Consider the following 19,247-nt stretch of genomic DNA (forward strand, 5'->3'; position numbering starts at 1 on the left):
GAAACAGAGGATAATCCCCCCGAGAAGCAATCCAAGAACCGGCATCATCGGCGGCGCTCTAAGCCTCCCCATAGCAAAAACAGCGATACCGACACAGGAGACAATAGCGCTGCAAATAGTGCAGAAGATGAAGATAATCCCCTCCAGCCAGGATTTGAGCAGGAGGATGGGCAAGCCAGCCCCAAGGAACAGGTAGCAGACGGGGAATCAGAGGATGATAATTACATGCCTCTCTCCGCAGACGAGGTGAGCCTCGGCGACGAAGAATTTATCGTGCCTGAGGATCCCATCGAATAGGAGCGCTTCAAGTGCCGGCTTATTGCCACAGAGAAAAGCCTGAAGAAAAAGCAACAACAGCTTCAAGCTGAGCAAGATCTGCTAGTAGATAGATGTACTGAGGTCCTGGCAGCCGAGGAACACGAACTCGAGCGCCAATAAAAAGTTTCCCAAAGCGCAGGTTGCTACCGCAACTTGAAGAGGAAGCATTAAAGTCTGCGCTTCCAGCGTATGATGCGGCAGATCAGCCACCTCATGGCCGTGACAAAGTGGCATATAAGCCTGAAGTCCAGCCTGCACCCCGTCGCCAGTCAAACAAAAACAGCAAGGCCCAGGGTAACATGCAGGACATGCGAGACGTATTGGAGAACAAAGCAGGACACAAAAGATCGATCTTCGGATCACGAAGGCGCGCCCCAACACATGATGATGACCGTCATGCCGGATATACCAAAAACAAATCCGGCCGGGCCGAACAAAGCAGACAAGACTCATACGAACTGCGTCGTGACATAGCCCGGCACAGAGGCGCCGCACACCCCCTATGCTTCACTGATGAAGTAATGGATCATGAATTCCCAGAAGGGTTTAAACCCATGAACATCGAATCATACGATGGTACTACTGACCCCGCGGTATGGATCGAGGATTTCTTCCTCCACATTCACATGGCCCGCGGGGATGATCTACACGCCATCAAGTATCTCCCGTTGAAACTCAAAGGACCGGCTCGGCATTGGCTGAATAGCTTGCCAGCAAACTCCATCGGAAGTTGGGAGAACCTGGCAGACGCATTCCCGGATAACTTCCAGGGCACATATATGCGACCACCGGATGCAGATGATTTGAGTCACATAACACAATAGCCCGGAGAGTCAGCCAGGAAATTCTAGACCCGGTTCCTAACCAAAAAGAGCCAAATTGTGGACTATCCGGATGCTGAAGCCCTAGCAGCCTTTAAACATAACATCCGTGACGATTGGCTCGCCCGACATCTCGGCCAAGAGAAGCCAAGGTCCATGGTAGCCCTCACGACACTCGTAGCAACAACACAGCAAGCAACACTGGCAAATCAGAGGCCAGAGATAGCAACGGCAAACCCCAGCGCAACAAACACAAACGCCGCAAACATGGTGAAAGCGCCGAAGACATGGCAATCAATGTCGGATTTAATAGCTCTAAGTCCGATCAGTGGACAGGGCCACTCAAAAATGACAATTTGGGTCTGTCCAGTTTGGACCGCATACTCGACCGTCCATGCCGAATTCATGGCAAACTAGGAACACCAGCCAATCATACCAACAGAGAATGTTGGGTCTTCAAACAAGCTAGCAGGTTAGGCGCCAAAAACAAAGATAAGGGGTCTCAAAGCGATGACAGCGACGAGGAGCCCAGATCACCGAATAGAGGAGGACAAAAGAAATCTCTCCAGCAAATCCAAATGGTGAATATGGTAAATGCCACCCACACTCCCAACCCGGACCTGATGCACACCCTTAGGGATGTCTACCTAACGAAACCAGTCAGCCCGCAATACAAACTAGGGCCGGTCACCTTCAACCAAATGGATCGTCCGGTCAACACCAGTCACGGCAATCCAGCCGCACTAGTCCTTGACCCAATAATTGACGCGTTACACCCCACACGAGTCCTTATGGACGGAGGCATCAGTCTAAATCTGCTTTACCATGACACAGTGCGCAAGATGGGCATCGATCATTAGATGATCAAACCCACTAAAGCCACCTTTAGAGGTATTATACCAGGCGTGGAGGCCAGCTGTACCGGCTCCATCGCCCTCGAGTTAGTCTTCAGATCACCAGACAATTACCGTGCCGAAGAGTTAATCTTCGACATCGTCCCCTTTCGCAGTGATTATTAGGCACTGCTCGGGTGAACTGCGTTCGCTCGATTCAACGTGGTGCCACATTATGCCTACCGTAAACTCAAGATGCCCGGTCCGCGCGGCGTCATCACGGTTAATCGCGAGGCTGAACTCTCCCTTGGTACCACAGAGTATGCCACCGCTTTAATAGCAGAAGCAAGGGAGGGCACCTTTCAGTCAAATCTTGAGTCGACGGCTAAAACTCCGGACACATTCAAAGTAGGCCGAACTACTTCACGGCAGGATAGCCCGGATCATCCAGGGCTCCACTAAACATTCCGGTGAAGTCCAGAACATGCCACATATCGCGGCTCAACCGCTCTCTGGCACACAAATATTTCTTACATTTCCTTTGCAGGCTCACCTTTGCGCAGACCGGGACCGGTGACATGGTACCAGCTCGAACGCACAAGGGAATCTTTAGATATTCCTCACGACGTCCATCCGACTATACTCTGGATCTGCACACATCTTCTTCCTCCCCGGTCCCAGCAGGTTCCACAGTCATATTCCTCCTTTTTTATCGCATTACCTGTACTCATACGCTTCGACGTACTATTCAAATACAACATGTGGATTTATATGACGCTTATTTGCTGTTATTTCTTATTGAAACTCTTTTGTTAAGTGGCATCCGTACACCGTGATATGCCATTGCCAGGGGCTTCGTTTTACCGATAATACGGCAATAAATTCCGAACACCTTCACGGAAATTCGGCACCCCGAACTTATAGCATTATATGCATCAGCTCTGAATCATGTCTTGGGTCAAATGTTGGGTTTGCCCGGCTCCCATTTTTTGCTTCCTTACGTTCCGCTATATCGGCTAAGGCGGCACAAGGAGAACTACTACGATTGTGTCCCGGTTCTTCCGGACGAGCACCTCACTAGAGAAAGCAGAGAACTGACTGTCATGATACGGCGAGAGCTGGTCAGCTGTTCGAGAGGTTCTAAAATCTTTAAGGATTTCTCTCGCATAATGCCATAACCAATGCAGCGTGCGATGGATCGGTTCTTCTTCCGATCAGGTGCCTATAGGGCCCCTCGTGCGGTCTTCCGAACACCAGGGAATGCGCCTACCTTCCTAATGCTCCTATGGCTAAGTGAGAATGATAAAGCCCTATAGTCCGATTGCCTGGTTCACTGTGCTGAACACCTCCTTCAAAGGACGCAACACTTGGGTAAGGAGTGATCAGGTTTCTCCCGAACACCCCTGTATTTCTTACAAGGGGGCAGAAGCCGACGACTGGCCAATTCTCAGGTTTAATATATAAAACGGCCGCGCAGGAGGGTAAACTTTTACAACAGGCAATAAATAATAGAAATGACCTTGTTCACACATTACAAAGGACAACATGACTATATTCATGGAAATACAATGTCCTTGGTGCATTGCTCCACTGCAAGGCAGGATCCTTTCAGGACACTTTCATAATACAATTCGGGCTTGCGGTGCTCCTTTCCCTCTGGCGGTCCCTTGGTCATCATCTTTTCAGCATCCATCTTCCCCCAGTGCACCTTTGCGCAGGCAAAGGCCATTCGTGCACCTTGTATGCAGACCGACCGCTTGATGATGTCAAGTCGAGGGCAGGCACTAACAAGCTTCTTCACGAGTCTGAAGTAGCTACCTGGAATCGGCTCGGCGGGCCATAGTTGGATAATCAAATCCTTCATGGCTAGTTCGGCCGCCTTATGCAGTTTGGTCAGCTGTTTCAATTGATCGGTAAAAGGCACCAGATAATTTGGTGCCAGATACTGCGACCAGAAGAGCATATCCATAGTATTCCCCTCTTCGGCTCGGTAGAATTGGGCGGCATCCGATATGCTACGAGGAAGTTGCGCAAATACCCCTGGAGAAATCCGAACTTAAAATTATAAAGCATAATTTTCTCCTGAAATACTTGCTTTACATGGAAAAAGACCTTACCCGCCGTGATCTCCCTCGCCTCTTGGATCTCCTGCAGGGCATCTTGGGTTTTCCCACGGGCATCGCACACGGCCTGATGAGCCCTGGTGAGTTCGGATTCTTTCTCCGTTAAACTTTGCTCCAGGGTCTCGCATTTTTTCATGGCCTCTTGGAGCTCTCGCCTAGATTCCACAACCTTGGCCTCATGCTTCTCACTAAGAGCCTGCTCTGCGGCTGCCTTTTCCTCGGCCTTGGCAACAGCCTTCTTCAGAGCCTCGACTTCGGTCATCACCCCTGGCGCAAATCATGACACATACTCTATCATACTGAAAATTCGTTCGCACTAAACGCAAACAAGATTTGTGCATACCTTGTTGATCTTCCAACTGCCTTTTTAACTGGCCAAGCTTTGCTCTGGCCCGCTCCAGATTTCGATTCGGTTGGGAAACCTCCGCGGTACGGCAGTAGCCGCTACAGACGCCTGCTTACAAAAGAAGAGAGATAGATGTCATCAAATGAGTCTTCCTGCGAAAAATATATTTGATCCTCTTTTCGGTTCTTTCTTCACCGGACAGTGTATCAGGGGCTACTATCCATACTATGACACTCTTCGAAACCGTATAAAACATACCTCAAAACCTCTCATAAGGTCGATACAGGCTTCATTGAGTCCATTTTCAGTGGACTAAATCTTCTCAATCACCGCACCCATAAGGGCACGGTGTTCATCAACGATGGAGGCACTCTTTAGCGCCGCCAATAAAGCACCCGGCGCCTCTGGATGGACAGAGGTCGCCGGTGGAACAGGGACGCCCTCTCCAGCCGAGGAAGGCCGCCTGCTTGATTCCGGAGCCGTATTGGTCTCCAAAACTGTGTCCGGCTGGGGGCCGAATTCAAGATGGTCCCCGCCGTCGACTCCTGTGGGGATCTTATCCCCCATGTCTCCGGCCCCAGAAGTTTGACCTCTAGGCATCACCTTCATGATTTTCTCCACCCCTCCTTGGACGGAGTCCCTCTGGGACGAAGCCTCGGTGTTGATCACATGTTTGGGGGGAGGGGCCTTCGGAGGCGTCCCGCTCTCCATAGCATTCGAGCTCAGGAAATCCTCGGACGAGGATTGTTCGGGACGGGACCCCATCGGACTACAAAAAATATGGCTCAAGTTAAAATACTATGCCATGATGGGTCCGGACACATGAACGTGTTCGGATTTTATATACTTACGAGTTCACTAGGGGCTGGGCCCTAGGATCCCACGCCGGGCTGCTATCAGCGGCGGCTGTGGACTCTTCCGGAAGAAGAGTTTTTCCCTTTTTAGGCGACTCGGCCTCCAAGTGTACGGAGGCCGTCCTCTTCTTTCTTCCCCCTACTGGGATTTGTCTTTCTCCTCCTCGTCCTCTTTGGAGGCGGTTCGGGCACGGTGACGAAGGCCGCCCCGGGTCTTTTTGGCCTCCTTTTCGGTCTTCTTCTCCGGCACCTTGTAAGGCACCGGGTCCAACATTTTCGTCAGAAGTGGGCCGGCCGGTTCTTCGGGCAGCAGGGCCGGACATTGGATCCGCCCCGCCTTCTTCATCCAGCCCTAGGAGAGTTGTGTAAAACACATTAAGCGTTTCCCTTGAGTTATGCGAATAAAACGTATGGTAACTTACCGAGCTTGCAGGGCGGGACAGTTGGTACCCGCGGTCCTCGGCCGAGTCCGGCCATGATTTGTCGGGCTTAAAAAGCACCTTCCAGATGTCTTCGTGCAAGGAGCCAAAGAGCTCTCACAGGGTCTGGTGCTTGGTCGAATCGAATTCCCATAGATTGCAAGTCCGATGTTGACAAGGTAGGATCCGATAGACTAACATCACCTGGACTACATTGACAAGTTCGATATTCTTGTCTTCCATATCCTTGACGCGCGTCTGGAGCGCCAGCAGTTCGTCGGATGAAGACCAGTCCAGGCCCTTCTTGAGCCAGGACGTGAGCCGCAGAGGGGCTCCGGATCAGAACTCGGGAGCAGCGCCCCACTTCGCACCGCGCGACTCAGTAATGTAAAACCACTCCTGTTGCCACTCCCTGTCGGAATTATTGAAGGTACCCGTTGGCCATGTGACATTGGGCATCTTGCTCACCATAGCGCCCCCGCACTCAGCGTGCTCACCACCCACTACCTTGGGCTTCACATTAAAGATCTTCAGCCATAAGCCGAAGTGTGGCGGGATGTTGAGAAAAGCCTCGCACACGACAATGAATGTTGAGATATTGAGGAAGGAATTGGGGGATAGATCATGAAAATTGATCCCGTAATAATACAAGATGCCGCGAACAAATGGGTGGAGGGGAAACCCTAGCCCGCGGATAAAATGAGGGAGGAATACGACCCTTTCGTGGGGTTCTGGGGTAGGGACGATCTGTCCCTCTGTCGGGAGATGGTGGCCGATTTCCTGGGCTAGATACATGTCCTCTCAAAGTTTCTTGATGTCCTTCTTCTAGACTGTAGAGGCCATCCACTTGCCTCCCGCTCCGGACATATTTGGTGTGGTTCTTTGGAGAAAATGCGAAATTGGGCGCTGGAGCTCGAGTGCGCAAGAATGGATGGGCAGGAGAGAAGAAGGTGTGGGTAAAAAGGTGGAACCCTTACCCCTTTATAAGGGCGGAAGAAACTATGCGCCTCCCCGCTTGCCTGGTAAAACTCGCTTATTCCCCAAGCGTCATGATTGATGGCGTGGTTGGGTTACCCACACCCATATTCATGAGAATCCCGTGATAAGGGGACACAATCTCTGCTTTGACAAGACGTGCCAAGAAAACCACCTCACAATATGTGCAGTAGCTGGTTGAGAAAAACGATTCGAATAATAACCGGGGCCATGGCATGATGCCACGTTATGAAAAGTTGTCAGCAGATTAGATTTGTGGAAATATTATACTCTCTACGGTGGTATGTGGAATTTGTTTTGCAGAGCCGGACACTATCCCTGTGTTCAAAATCTTCTATTGAGTATTCGGAGGAGGAACCCGCCTTCCAATGTTGAAGACAATCTGCACGTCGGACTCGTCGTCATTGAAGCCATGTTCAGGGGCTACTGTGGGAGTCCTGGATTAGGGGGTCCTCGGACAGCCAGACTATATACTTTGGCCGGACTGTTGGACTATGAAAATACAAGATTGAAGACTTCGTCCCGTGTCCGGATGGGACTCTCCTTTGCTTGGAAGGCAAGCTTGGCGATTCAGATATGTAGATCTCCTCCCTTGTAACCGACTCTGTGTAACCCTAGCCCCTCCGATGTCTATGTAAACCGGAGGGTTTTACTCAGTAGGACAACGATAATCATACCATAGGCTAGCTTCTAGGGTTTAGCCTCTCCGATCTCGTGGTAGATCAACTCTTGTAATACTTATATCATCAAGATCAATCAAGCAGGAAGTAGGGTATTACCTCCATCGATGTCAGGACCCTGATTCCAAATCACATCAATCTAGCCGGTAACACCTCATATCACTTTGCGGCCTCACGCACGGTATCCCCACGGGTGTTGCCTTACCATGGCCCGGGACCGTTTGCGCCTTTTGGCTCACGTATGTGATAGTGTCGCTAGCATCCATATGACAGAGAACCCGGGCCGACATGGCTAGTTTTGAACCCAAAGCGGCAGAAACCTATGGGGACAGGCATACATGAATCACATCGAGCATGTCGGTCAGTAGCGTGTGAATCCGGGCTGTAGCACTGGGCTAACAGGACTCCGGGAACCCGGGATGTAGCAGGCTAGGCAGGACTCCGGATGTCACCGCGTGACATTTCCCCGAAGGGACAGACACAGGAACAAAGTGAAACACATGCCGGCCAGTCAAGTGTCCTGAGCAGTAGTGCTGGGCTAGCAGGACTCCGGTGAACCGGGCTGTAGCGGACTACTATGGCTCATGGAAGCACTAGACTACATTTCCCCATAAGAGAGGTTGCCAAGGATAAACAACTAGATTGTCGGATCCCACGCATACCAAGCATTTCAATCATACACACAATATGCTCGATATGTGTAAATACAACATGGCATCACAACAAAACTCTACAACTCAAAGTACTTTATTTAAAGGCTCCGGAGAGCCATACATAACATGTTCATACAGGTAGGGGTCACATGACCTGACACTCAAGTCATACAAGCATTCAAGCACATGCGGAAGCAAACTAGTCTGAGTACAGACACTAGAAAGAAAGAGGGCTTGACGAAGCCTTTCTATCTACATAGGGCCCTCCATGGCCAGAATCACCACCTGGGTGGCAAGTCACTCATCGACGTCAAGGTCTACGTAAAACCCGTCGGAGGGGGTGGTGTTGCCGTCTGAAAACAGTAATTAAAGCAACATGAGTACAAAGGTACTCAACAAGTCTTACAACAGATCCTACTATACATGCTCATTCTCAAGAAGGTGGTGGAGTTATTGCAGCAAGCCAGCTTTGACTCTTGGCTAAGCTATCCTACGAGACACCACTTGTATAATAGTTTTAGCACACGAGTCCACTAACCACCAACACAATACTCCACCATGGATCCTCCCTCGTCATCCTACGAGAGGGCCATCCGCGGTACTCACACTTATCTTGAGTCTTTTAGTAGTAACCATTAACTTGTCTATGAACTGTATAGGCAACCAAGTAGTCGTTTACCGCGGATGCGGCTATTCGAATAGTTTTATACCCTGCAGGGGTGTACTTCGTCACACATGTTTCCACCACTTAGCGTCTGCACACGACATGTGCTCGTCAAACTTCAAGCGAAAGCCGACGTGGGTGTAGACCATGACCTCACTAACCGCACAAGTCCCTAGTCCAGGTTTATCGCCTATTTCGGTTCCATCCGCAAGGAAATCTAGCCGGGGTGTCCTCAACGGCCCCAAACGATGTGTGCAGGGTTCCCGAGACACCAAACGGGCGACTCGGTACACTGTACCATGGTGTATCTACCGCATCATAGCCCACCCCTGGGGTCAGCGCTACGCATGGCCGCCAACACATAACCTATAAACACCAGAAACTAGTTGCAACTCTTGGAGAGGGAACGAGAGGGATCAGTAAGTCCAGCAGGGTCATATTTCAGGGCCCAATGTGTGGTAGTAGCTGAATCTTGAATCACGCATACAGATCTCAGTTCTTAGGGACAGCCTCAATGAAACAACCCACCATGTACTCCTACATGTCCTCTCATCGATACCTTTACCAAAACATGTTCAACACATCCCACACATTACCGCCGTAATCATTTCACTCTAGCCCATCACCCAGATGAACCAGACCTGACTCAACTCTAAGCATAGCAGGCATAGCAAGGTAGGAACACATACATGGCTCAATCAACTCCTACACATGCTACTGGGTTTCATCTAGTTACTATGGCAATGACAGGTCATGCAGAGGATAAGGGTTCAACTACCGCAGCACATAGCAGTTTGAAACATTGTTGTCTTAAATGCAGTAAATGAGAGCAGGAGCGAGAACATGGGATTGTATCGATATGATCAATGGGGCTGCTTTCCTGATGGAGTAGTAGTAGGGTACTGCCCTTCAGTTGGATACTCGAGAATATCCTCGGAGGCAGAACCTACCACGAAAGACACCACAGAACACAATCATCACATGGCAATATGCAACAATATGATGCATGCTATGACATGGCAATATGAGGTGTCCTGGCTATTGCATTGTGAAACAAGTTGGTTTGAGTCCATTTGAATCAAAGGTTCAAATGAAAGCTTATGTTATTAAGTCATATAAGTGCATTAGCTTGTTTCACCTAAAAAGCAGGGTTAAATTGTTCTGTCATGCATGAAACCATTACAGATGGAAAGATTGAATTTTTCTGATCAAATTTCATATATAAATCTTTGCATTTGGAGTTACAGATTAAAAGTTATGAATTTTTGAAGTTTGTAGTATTTTATGGAATTTCCTGTATAAGAATAATTCCAGTAATTGAATTAATGTGTCAGCATTGCGTCAGGGTGACGTCAGCGGTCAACGGAGCCGGTCCAGGTCAAACCTGACCAGTGGACCCGCGTGTCAGTAGTTATTTAAACTAACTAAATTTAGTTAGTGCTAATCTAAGTTAATTAGCAGAGCGGCCCCATTTGTCATAGGCTCAGGAGGGAGTCAACCTGGGCCCACACGGGGTCAACCAGGGTCAAACTCGCCGGCGTTTAGCCGCCGACGAGGCCAGATGCGGCGGGGCAGTGCGGGTTTCGTGCTCCGCTGACCTGTCAAACTGAAGCTAACGAAAAGTTGGATTAGCGGCGAAATTCTGGAACAGGATTTCAGTGCTTCTGGCTAGGCCAAAATCCGCTTGGAAGATAGAGTTTCAGGAGGTTTTATCTTCGGTGGTAGAACATCTGACTCATTTTTGCAGGGAATGACTGTGATTTGGTATAGCCCATGTATGTTGCTTGTATATTATTGTTTCATGACCTGCGTATCATGAGTGCTGCAACCGGCAGGAGCCATATGGTTGTCCCATTATTGTATTAATGACCTGCGTGTCAACATGAGAAGCCATGTAATGTAATTACTTTCAGTAGCTATTAGTTTGTAATAGCACAGTATCTTATGTAACACTTGGCGGTTGACACCATGGCGTGGAGATGGAGATCACCACGAGGACAATCATGCATGGGTAGACCGCACACGTGGAGATGGAGATCACCACGCGCTGTGAAAAGGGGCTATACCATATCACACATACATAAACTGCATGTGAAAGTTTATCCCTTTTATGCACCCTTCCTTTTGCATGGTAGATGTTTTAAGTAGGGTGATCCCTCAAAGAATGTCAAGTACAAATGCCTCCCCAATTGCTGCACCTTCACATGTCAAGTATATTTAGTGGCGGGCCTATGAAATTAGGGTGCCACTAGATCTCCTTGTAGTGATGGGTTTGTGTCGGACACTTACACGTGGAGCATTGGTTGACTTGTCGTGGCTATCAAAATAGTTTTGGGCTACGAGGCATAGGAGTTGGCATGGCATGAGATGTCCCCAACAACAAGAGTCGTATGGAGATACGATTAGCAAGAGTTGCTTACCGAGTGATCTTGTCCTCTAGCGGTGATGTAAAAGCTCACTAGTTGACATGTTGATCTTGGATCTTGAATCACTAAGTATCAAAAGAGGGATGTTGATTTTAGTGGGAGTAATGATCTTATTAAAATGTTTAATATGAATTACTCTTCATGAATACATGTCTTAGTGTTTTGCATACTTCTCTTGTAGATCAATGGCACCACCTGCTCAAGTTACCCCTTTTGCGTTGAAATCAATCCTGGAAAAAGATAAATTGAACGGAACAAACTTTACCACCTGGTATAGAAACCTGAGAATTGTTCTTAGGCATGAGAAAAAGGAACAAGTTCTAGAGAATCCGCTTCCAGAGGAACCTGCCGATAATGCTAATGCCACAGCCAGAAATGCCTACCAGAAACACGTTGATGAATCAAACGAGATCAGTTGTCTCATGCTGGCTTCTATGGAGCCCGATCTGCAGCAGCAGTTCGAAAATATTGAGGCTTTCGATATGATCGAGAACCTTAATAGCATGTTTCAAATGAAGGCTAGGACTGAAAGGTTCAACGTCTGGCGATCCTTGATGGATTGTAATCTGAAAGAGGGTGATCCCACTTGGGGATGAGTTGTCCATAGATACAATTCTGGGTTCTCTTCCGGACAGCTATGGGCCGTTCATCTCGAACTACCTTATGCATGGGATGGAAAAAAAGCTCACAGAATTGCATGGGATGCTCAAAGTGGCAGAGCAGGATATCAAGAAAGGTACACATAGTCAAGTGTTGATGGTGCATAACTCAGCTAAGTTCAAGAAGAGCTGGTCCAAGAAAAAGGCTAAGGCAAAGGGCAAAGAGAAGGAGGCAACTCCAACTGCAGCCGCTGCGCCTAAGTCAGGGACGGCTTCGGGCAGTATTTGCTTTCATTGCAAGGAACCCGGACACTAGAAAAGGAACTGTAGCAAGTGGCTTGCCGAGAAGGGCAAGAAGACTGGAAGTACGACCTCTTCTTGAGGTACACTTGTTGTATATGTTATAGACAGTTATCTTGCTGATGTTTCTAGTAGCTCTTGGGTATATGATACCAGATCGGTTGTTCACATATGCAACTCGATGCAGGGGCTAAGCATAACTAGGAATGTCGCAAGAGGAGAAGTTGACATTCGCATCGGGAATAAAGCAAGAGTTGCTGCATTGGCCGTCGGCACTATGCAACTTAATTTACCTTCAGGATTTGTAATGGAACTTGATAATTGTTATTATGTTCCTGCTTTGAGTCGAAACATTATTTCTGCCTCATGTTTGATGAGACAAGGTTATGAATTTGGTATTAAGGACAATGGTTGTTCTATTTACTTGAATAATATGTTTCATGGCTTTGCACCCGTTGTAAATGGGTTATTTATCCTAGATCTTGAAGGTGAATCAGTCTATAACATAAATGTCAAGAGGCATAAGCCTAATGAGACAAATCCGACTTACACCTGGCATTGTCGACTAGGACACATTAGTCAAAAGCGCATGAAGAAGCTCCATGATGATGGCATTCTAACTTCGTTTGAGTTTGAATCATTCAAGACATGCGAGTCTTGCCTACTCGGTAAGATGACTAAGACTCCTTTTGCAAAGAGTTGCGAGAGGGCGTCCGAGTTGTTGGAACTTATACATAGTGATGTATGTGGACCAATGAGCACGGTAGCCAGAGGTGGTTTCCAATACTTCATGACTTTCACCGATGACTTGAGTAGATATGGATATGTCTACTTGATGAGGCACAAGTCAGAAACTTTTGAAAAGTTCAAGGAGTTTCAGAATGAAGTGGAAAATCAACTCGGCAAGAAAATCAAACTTCTACGATCTGATCGTGGCGGTGAGTATATGAGCCAGGAGTTTGATGATCATCTGAAGAATCATGGAATAGTTCCACAACTGACTCCTCCGGGTACGCCACAGAGAAATGGTGTGTCGGAACGGAGGAATCGGACCCTGTTGGACATGGTCCGATCGATGATGAGTCAGTCGGATTTACCCTTGTCATTTTGGGGATACGCTCTAGAAACTGTAGCTTTCACACTGAACAGGGTACCATCTAAGTCCGTAGATAAGACACCATATGAGATATGGACTGCGAAGAGTCAAAGTTTGTCTTTTCTGAAAATTTGGGGATGTGAAGCATATGTCAAGCGACTCCAGTCGGATAAGCTCACACCCAAATCGGACAAGTGCATATTCGTGGGATATCCAAGGGAAACCTTGGGATATTACTTCTACAACCGTGAAGAGGGCAAAGTGTTTGTCGCTTGACATGTAGTTTTCCTTGAGAAAGAGTTTCTCAATTGGAAGGCTAGTGGGAGGACGGTCCGACTAGAAGAAATTCGAGAACCACATGGGGACGTTTCGGTAGGTGATACTGTCACACCGGAGTTAGCCAAGGAACCCGTAGTGGAGTCGACACTGGTTCCATGGAGGTCGGAAAGGTTACGCAATTTGCATGACTGCAATGTGTTGTTCTTGGAGAACAACGAGCCGACTACGTATGCGAAAGCGATGGAGAGCCCTGATTTTGAGTTATGGCTTGAGGCCATGAGATCCGAATTAAAGTCCATGGATGACAATCAAGTTTGGAACTTGGTTGATCTGCCAGATGGCATTCGAGCCATTGAGTGCAAGTGGATCTTTAAGAAGAAAACTGATACGGACGGAAATGTCACAGTCCATAAGGCTCAACTTGTTGCTAAAGGTTATCGACAAGTTCAAGGAGTTGACTACGATGAGACTTACTCACCGGTAGCGATGCCTAAATCAATTCGGATCATTCTTGCTATAGCGGCATATTTCGACTATGAAATATGGCAAATGGATGTCAAAACGGCTTTCCTTAATGGAAATTTAACCGAGGATGTGTATATGACACAACCCGAGGGTTTTGTCGATCCAAAGAAGTCTAGCATGGTATGCAAGCTTCAGAGATCCATTTATGGATTAAGGCAAGCATCTCGGAATTGGAACATTCGTTTTAATGAAGCTGTCAAAGAGTTTGGTTTCATCAAGAATGAGTGTGATCATTGTGTATTCAAAAAGGTAAGTGGGAGCTCAGTTGCATTTCTGATCTTATATCTGGATGACATATTATTGATTGGAAATGGTGTTCAAATGCTTGAATCTGTCAAGGACTCATTGAAAAATAGTTTTTCTATGAAGGACTTGGGAGAAGCAGCTTACATTTTGGGAATCAAGATCTATAGAGATAGATCGAGAAGGCTTATTGGATTAAGCCAGAGTGTGTATATTTACAAGGTGTTGAAGCGGTTCAACATGCAAGATGCCAAGAAAGGTTTCTTGCCCATGTCACATGGCATTAGTCTTAGCAAGACTCAGAGTCCTACGACTCCTGATGAGCGAAGACACATGGATGGTATTCCATATGCTTCGGCTGTTGGGTCCATCATGTATGCTATGGTATGTACTCGTCCCAATGTTAGTTTTTCTCTTAGTGTGGTGGGCAGATACCAGGCTGATCCAGGGGAGAGTCACTGGACAGCGGTTAAGAATATCCTTAAGTACTTGAGAAGGACTAAGGATATGTTCCCGGTTTATGGAGGTGAGGATGAGCTCATTGTAAAGAGTTACACTGATGCTAGTTTCCAAAAAGATAGGGATGATAGTCGATCGCAATCAGGGTTTGTGTTCATTCTGAACGGAGGAGCAGTGAGCTAGAGGAGCTCCAAGCAAGATACAGTAGCTGATTTTACAATAGAGGCCGAGTACATTGCGGCTTCTGAAGCTGCAAAAGAAGGTGTTTGGGTGAAGAATTTTATTTCTGATCTTGGTGTGGTCGAGGGCGCGTCTAACCCATTGGACCTCTATTGTGATAATAGTGGTGCCATTGCGCAAGTCAAGGAACCACGGAACCATCATAAAACCCAACACATACTCAGGCGTTTTAACCTTATTCGCGATATTGTCGAAATAGGTGATGTAAACATACGCAAGGTACACACAGATGCAAATGTTGCCGATCCATTGACGAAGCCTCTCCCACGTCCGAAGCATGAGGCGCACATGAGCTCCATGGGCATACGATGCCTAAATTATTGACTCAATTGCAAGTGGGAGACCGTTGGAGATATGCCCTAGAGGCAATCATGTGATGATGATATTTCCATATGTATTCATGAGTCCTTTGTATTGTCCTTGAACATCATCAATGATATGTATCAATAAGTATGTGACTTGTTTGTGGAACTATGTATTGTATGATGATTATTTTAATGGTCCCTAGTTGATAAGGTTATGCGGACACATATCCTTGACTAGTATACGACTCGGTTGATGACTATGTTTCACAAGTCATGTGCATGGAGATGCTAAACCGATAGTGTGGGCTCGGGGATGGAGATCACCGAGCCAGACATACCCACTTTGAGATGCAGCGAGATATAGTCATCTGTTAGTCTCAAGTGCACTGTCTATGCCATGTCCTAGACCTGAGGTCCTCGCATGTTCTCGGGATGAGAATCGACTCACTTAGGGTCTATCAAACGCTACTCCGTAAATGGGTAGTTATAAAGGTAGCTTTCGGGTGAGTCGTGAGACATGCCGCGAGACATGGTTGACCAAGATGGAATTTGCCCCTCCTATTTGGAGAGATATTCTCTGGGCCCTCTCGAGTGATCAGATTCGGAAAGCATGGCCATGCGACTTGGGTTAAGTGTTAACCCAGTTCGGGAATCTGTATCATGGTTTCGAGAAGAGAGGTCGAGCTAACACAAGGGTGACAAGTACTCGCCTTGAGCTCGACAACAAATATCGTGAGGCAAAAGGAATGTTGCATATGCCACATTGTTGAGGTTCGTCAAACGACTTTACGCCCACATGGGAGTTGGCACGTTCTACTAGGAGCCGCTACCAACTATCGACTCTGGTCGTGTCCATGTGTACGTGAACCTATAGGGTCGCACACTTAAGGGGCTGCAGCCCATTCGGATTGGATCTGAGTGGAAAATTGATGTGGACTCCTAGTGGGCTCAAGTGTTGAGCCCACCTCGGAGGTCTATATAAAGGGGAGTGGGCACACCACTTAGGGTTGATCGAATTGAACCTAGGTTAGCCACCGCCACTCCCCACGCCCATGCCGCGCGACTGGATCTAGCAGTCCGCCGCTCAACGCTGCTCCCCATACATGTGGATACCTTGGAGGCATCACATCTGTGGTGCTTGGACGAACCGTTCGAGGGAACCGCGAGGTGCCGTTCGTGGGAGATCACCGTTCACGGGTCTTCGCTGTTCGCGGGAGATCAGCAACGCGGGGAGGAGACGTCCCGGGAGATCGGCTACACGCATCACCAACTCTACTTCTGCTGCGGTGCCTGCGCGTCTAGTGGTAAACTCGATCCCGTGATCTATTTCCAGCAGCATGATCTTGGGTGCGCGGTAGAAAATTTTATTTGGCGCTAGCGTAGCGTACCGCGTGTTCCTACACTCTCTTCATCCTAGTCCACCAAAACCCCTGGCGTAGGTCTTGATACATTTTAGTACTACCGGGATGAATGGTGAGAGGGGATTCGTGAGCTTCCTTAAGAATCAACTAATGTAGATGTTGTTTCTTGGGAACCACCAAGCAGTTCTCTAAGAAGACAACACCTCTTCTCATCCATGGAAAAACATTTATCAACTCCTCTAGCAATGTTTTCCTTAATCCGAGATATGCCCTTATCACGCCTCTGGGCAGCTATGATTTGATCCGTAAGGTTAGGCTTCGCCACCAGGGTGGATAGGAATCCTCGAGGAACTATGTGAAGGTTAAGCTTACGAAATTCCTCGTGGAGAAGTGGTTGACTTTGTTGTAACATCAGATTGTTACAATAGGATTTACGACTTAGTGCATCAGCCATGACATTGGCTTTTCCCGGGGTGTAAGTTATCCCTAAGTCATAATCAGAGATCAACTCGACCCAACGTCTTTGCCTGAGATTCAAATCCGGTTGAGTGAAGATATATTTCAGACTTTGGTGATCAGTGAAGATCTTGCAACGATTACCAAGAAGGTAATGTCGCCAAGTTTTAAGTGCATGCACTACAGCTGCAAGCTCTAGATCATGTGTGGGATAGTTTTCCTCATGTGGGTGTAATTGCCGTGAGGCATAGGCAATTACCTGACGATCTTGCATGAGTATGCAACCTAGTCCTTGTCGCGAGGCGTCACAATAGATAATAAAGTCCTTGGAGAAATCTGGTGGTACCAGTACGGGAGGAGATGTCAGGCGTCTTTCAGTTCCTGAAAGCTGAACTCGCACTGTGGGGTCCACTCGAACTTTTTATCTTTCTTGAGGAGTTCAGTTAGAGGTTTAGAAACCTTGGAGAAATTCTCGACGAAGCGGCGACAATAGCTCGCTAAGCCAAGGAAGCTCCGAACTTGCTTGACCGTTTCAGGTGGAGTCCAATCAAGGACGGCTTGAACTCGCTCGGGATTGACGTCAATACCCTTACCAGAGATTACATGGCCTAGGTAGGTCACTTCTCGCAACCAAAATTCACATTTGGATAATTTGGCATAAAGGCGATGCTCTCGAAGTTTCGTCAATACCAGCCTTAGATGTTCGGCATGTTCTTCCTCATTCTTGGAGTAGATGAGTATGTCGTCAAGGTATACCACGGCGAATTTATACAAATACTCCATGAAGATCGAGTTCATTAACCGAGAGAAGGTGGCTGGGGCATTGGTTAAACCGAAGGACATAACGGTGTACTCGTATTGGCCATAACGAGTAACAAAGGCCGTTTTAGGAATGTCCCCGTTCTAGATTTTGATTTGATAGTAGCCCAACCTCAAATCCATTTTGGAAAAGACTGAGGATCCAGCGAGCTAATCATACAGATCGCTGATCCTGGGGAGCGGATACTTGTTCTTGATAGTGACCAAGTTGACGGGTCGGTAATCTACAACCATCCGATCCGTTCCATCCTTCTTCTTGACGAAGAGGACGGGGCAAACCCAAGGAGAATAACTAGGACGGATGAAACCCTTTTTCAAGGACCCATCGAGTTGAATCTTAAGCTTGGCTAGTTCTAAGGGTGCCATCTTATAGGGTCTTCTAGAAATTTGGACGGTTCCTGGAACAAGGTCTACCATGAACTCGACATCCCTGTCAGGTGGAACACCTGGCAGTTCTTCTGGAAAGACATCCGAGAAGTCTTGGACTACTGGAATATCTTCAAGGTCTGGAAGGGGGTTGGCATTTAGGGAGTAAAGCTGGCGCTTGGCCACTCGAGTTAAGACATTGACTGTCTTGCCCGATGGGTGAGTAAGTTGAACAGTTCTAGTAGAGCAATCAATCTTAGCATAATGGACTGACATCCAGTCCATACCCAAGATGATGTTTATGTCTGAGGACTTGAGAGCTATTAAAGATGCAAGGAAGACAAGTCTATCGACAAGAATTTCATTCCCATGGCTTACTCTAGAAGTTTGCCATTTGGAACCCGGAGTTTTAATTACCATGGAAGTGGGCATGTCATAGAATGTCGTGTTATGCAATCGAGCATAGCTCTCAGATATGAATGAATGAGATGCTCCAGTATCGAAAAGAACAGATGCCGGATGGCAATTAACAAGGAGCGTGCCAAGGACGACATTAGGATCATCACGAGTCTCCTCTACTGAGACATAGTTGACATGGCCACATGTAGTGGTGGCTGGCTTGGCATAGAATGTCTTTCCCGCTGGCTTACCACGGCCAACGGACTTTCCAGACTGGTTGGGGTTGTTGTTCTGGGGGCACTCTCGACTGTAGTGACCCGGCTCTCCACACTTGAAACATGTCACAACATTGGGGCGTGGAGCAACATTAGCAGCGGGACCACCATAGGTCTTAGGTGGTGCAAACTGCTGGTTGGGGCGAGGTGCCTCAAAGGATGGCCTCGGGGTGAACCTGGGTGGCAGCGCTGTGTTTGGAATCCGCACCCGGCGCTTCTGAGATCCAGAGCCGGATGAAGAACCAAAATCACCGGAGTGCTTGCGGGAAGCGTCATAGTCAGTCTGACCTGTCTCAGCACTGATGGCCTTATTTACAAGCTTTTGGAAGGAGGTGCACTCGTGCAGACGAAGATCACGGCGAAGCTCGGGGCTAAGTCCCTTGCGGAACCTT

This window comes from Triticum urartu, chromosome 3A, assembly GCF_056163025.1.
Source record: "Triticum urartu cultivar PI428250 chromosome 3A, HENAU_Tu73, whole genome shotgun sequence".
NCBI classification, from domain to species: domain Eukaryota; kingdom Viridiplantae; phylum Streptophyta; class Magnoliopsida; order Poales; family Poaceae; genus Triticum; species Triticum urartu.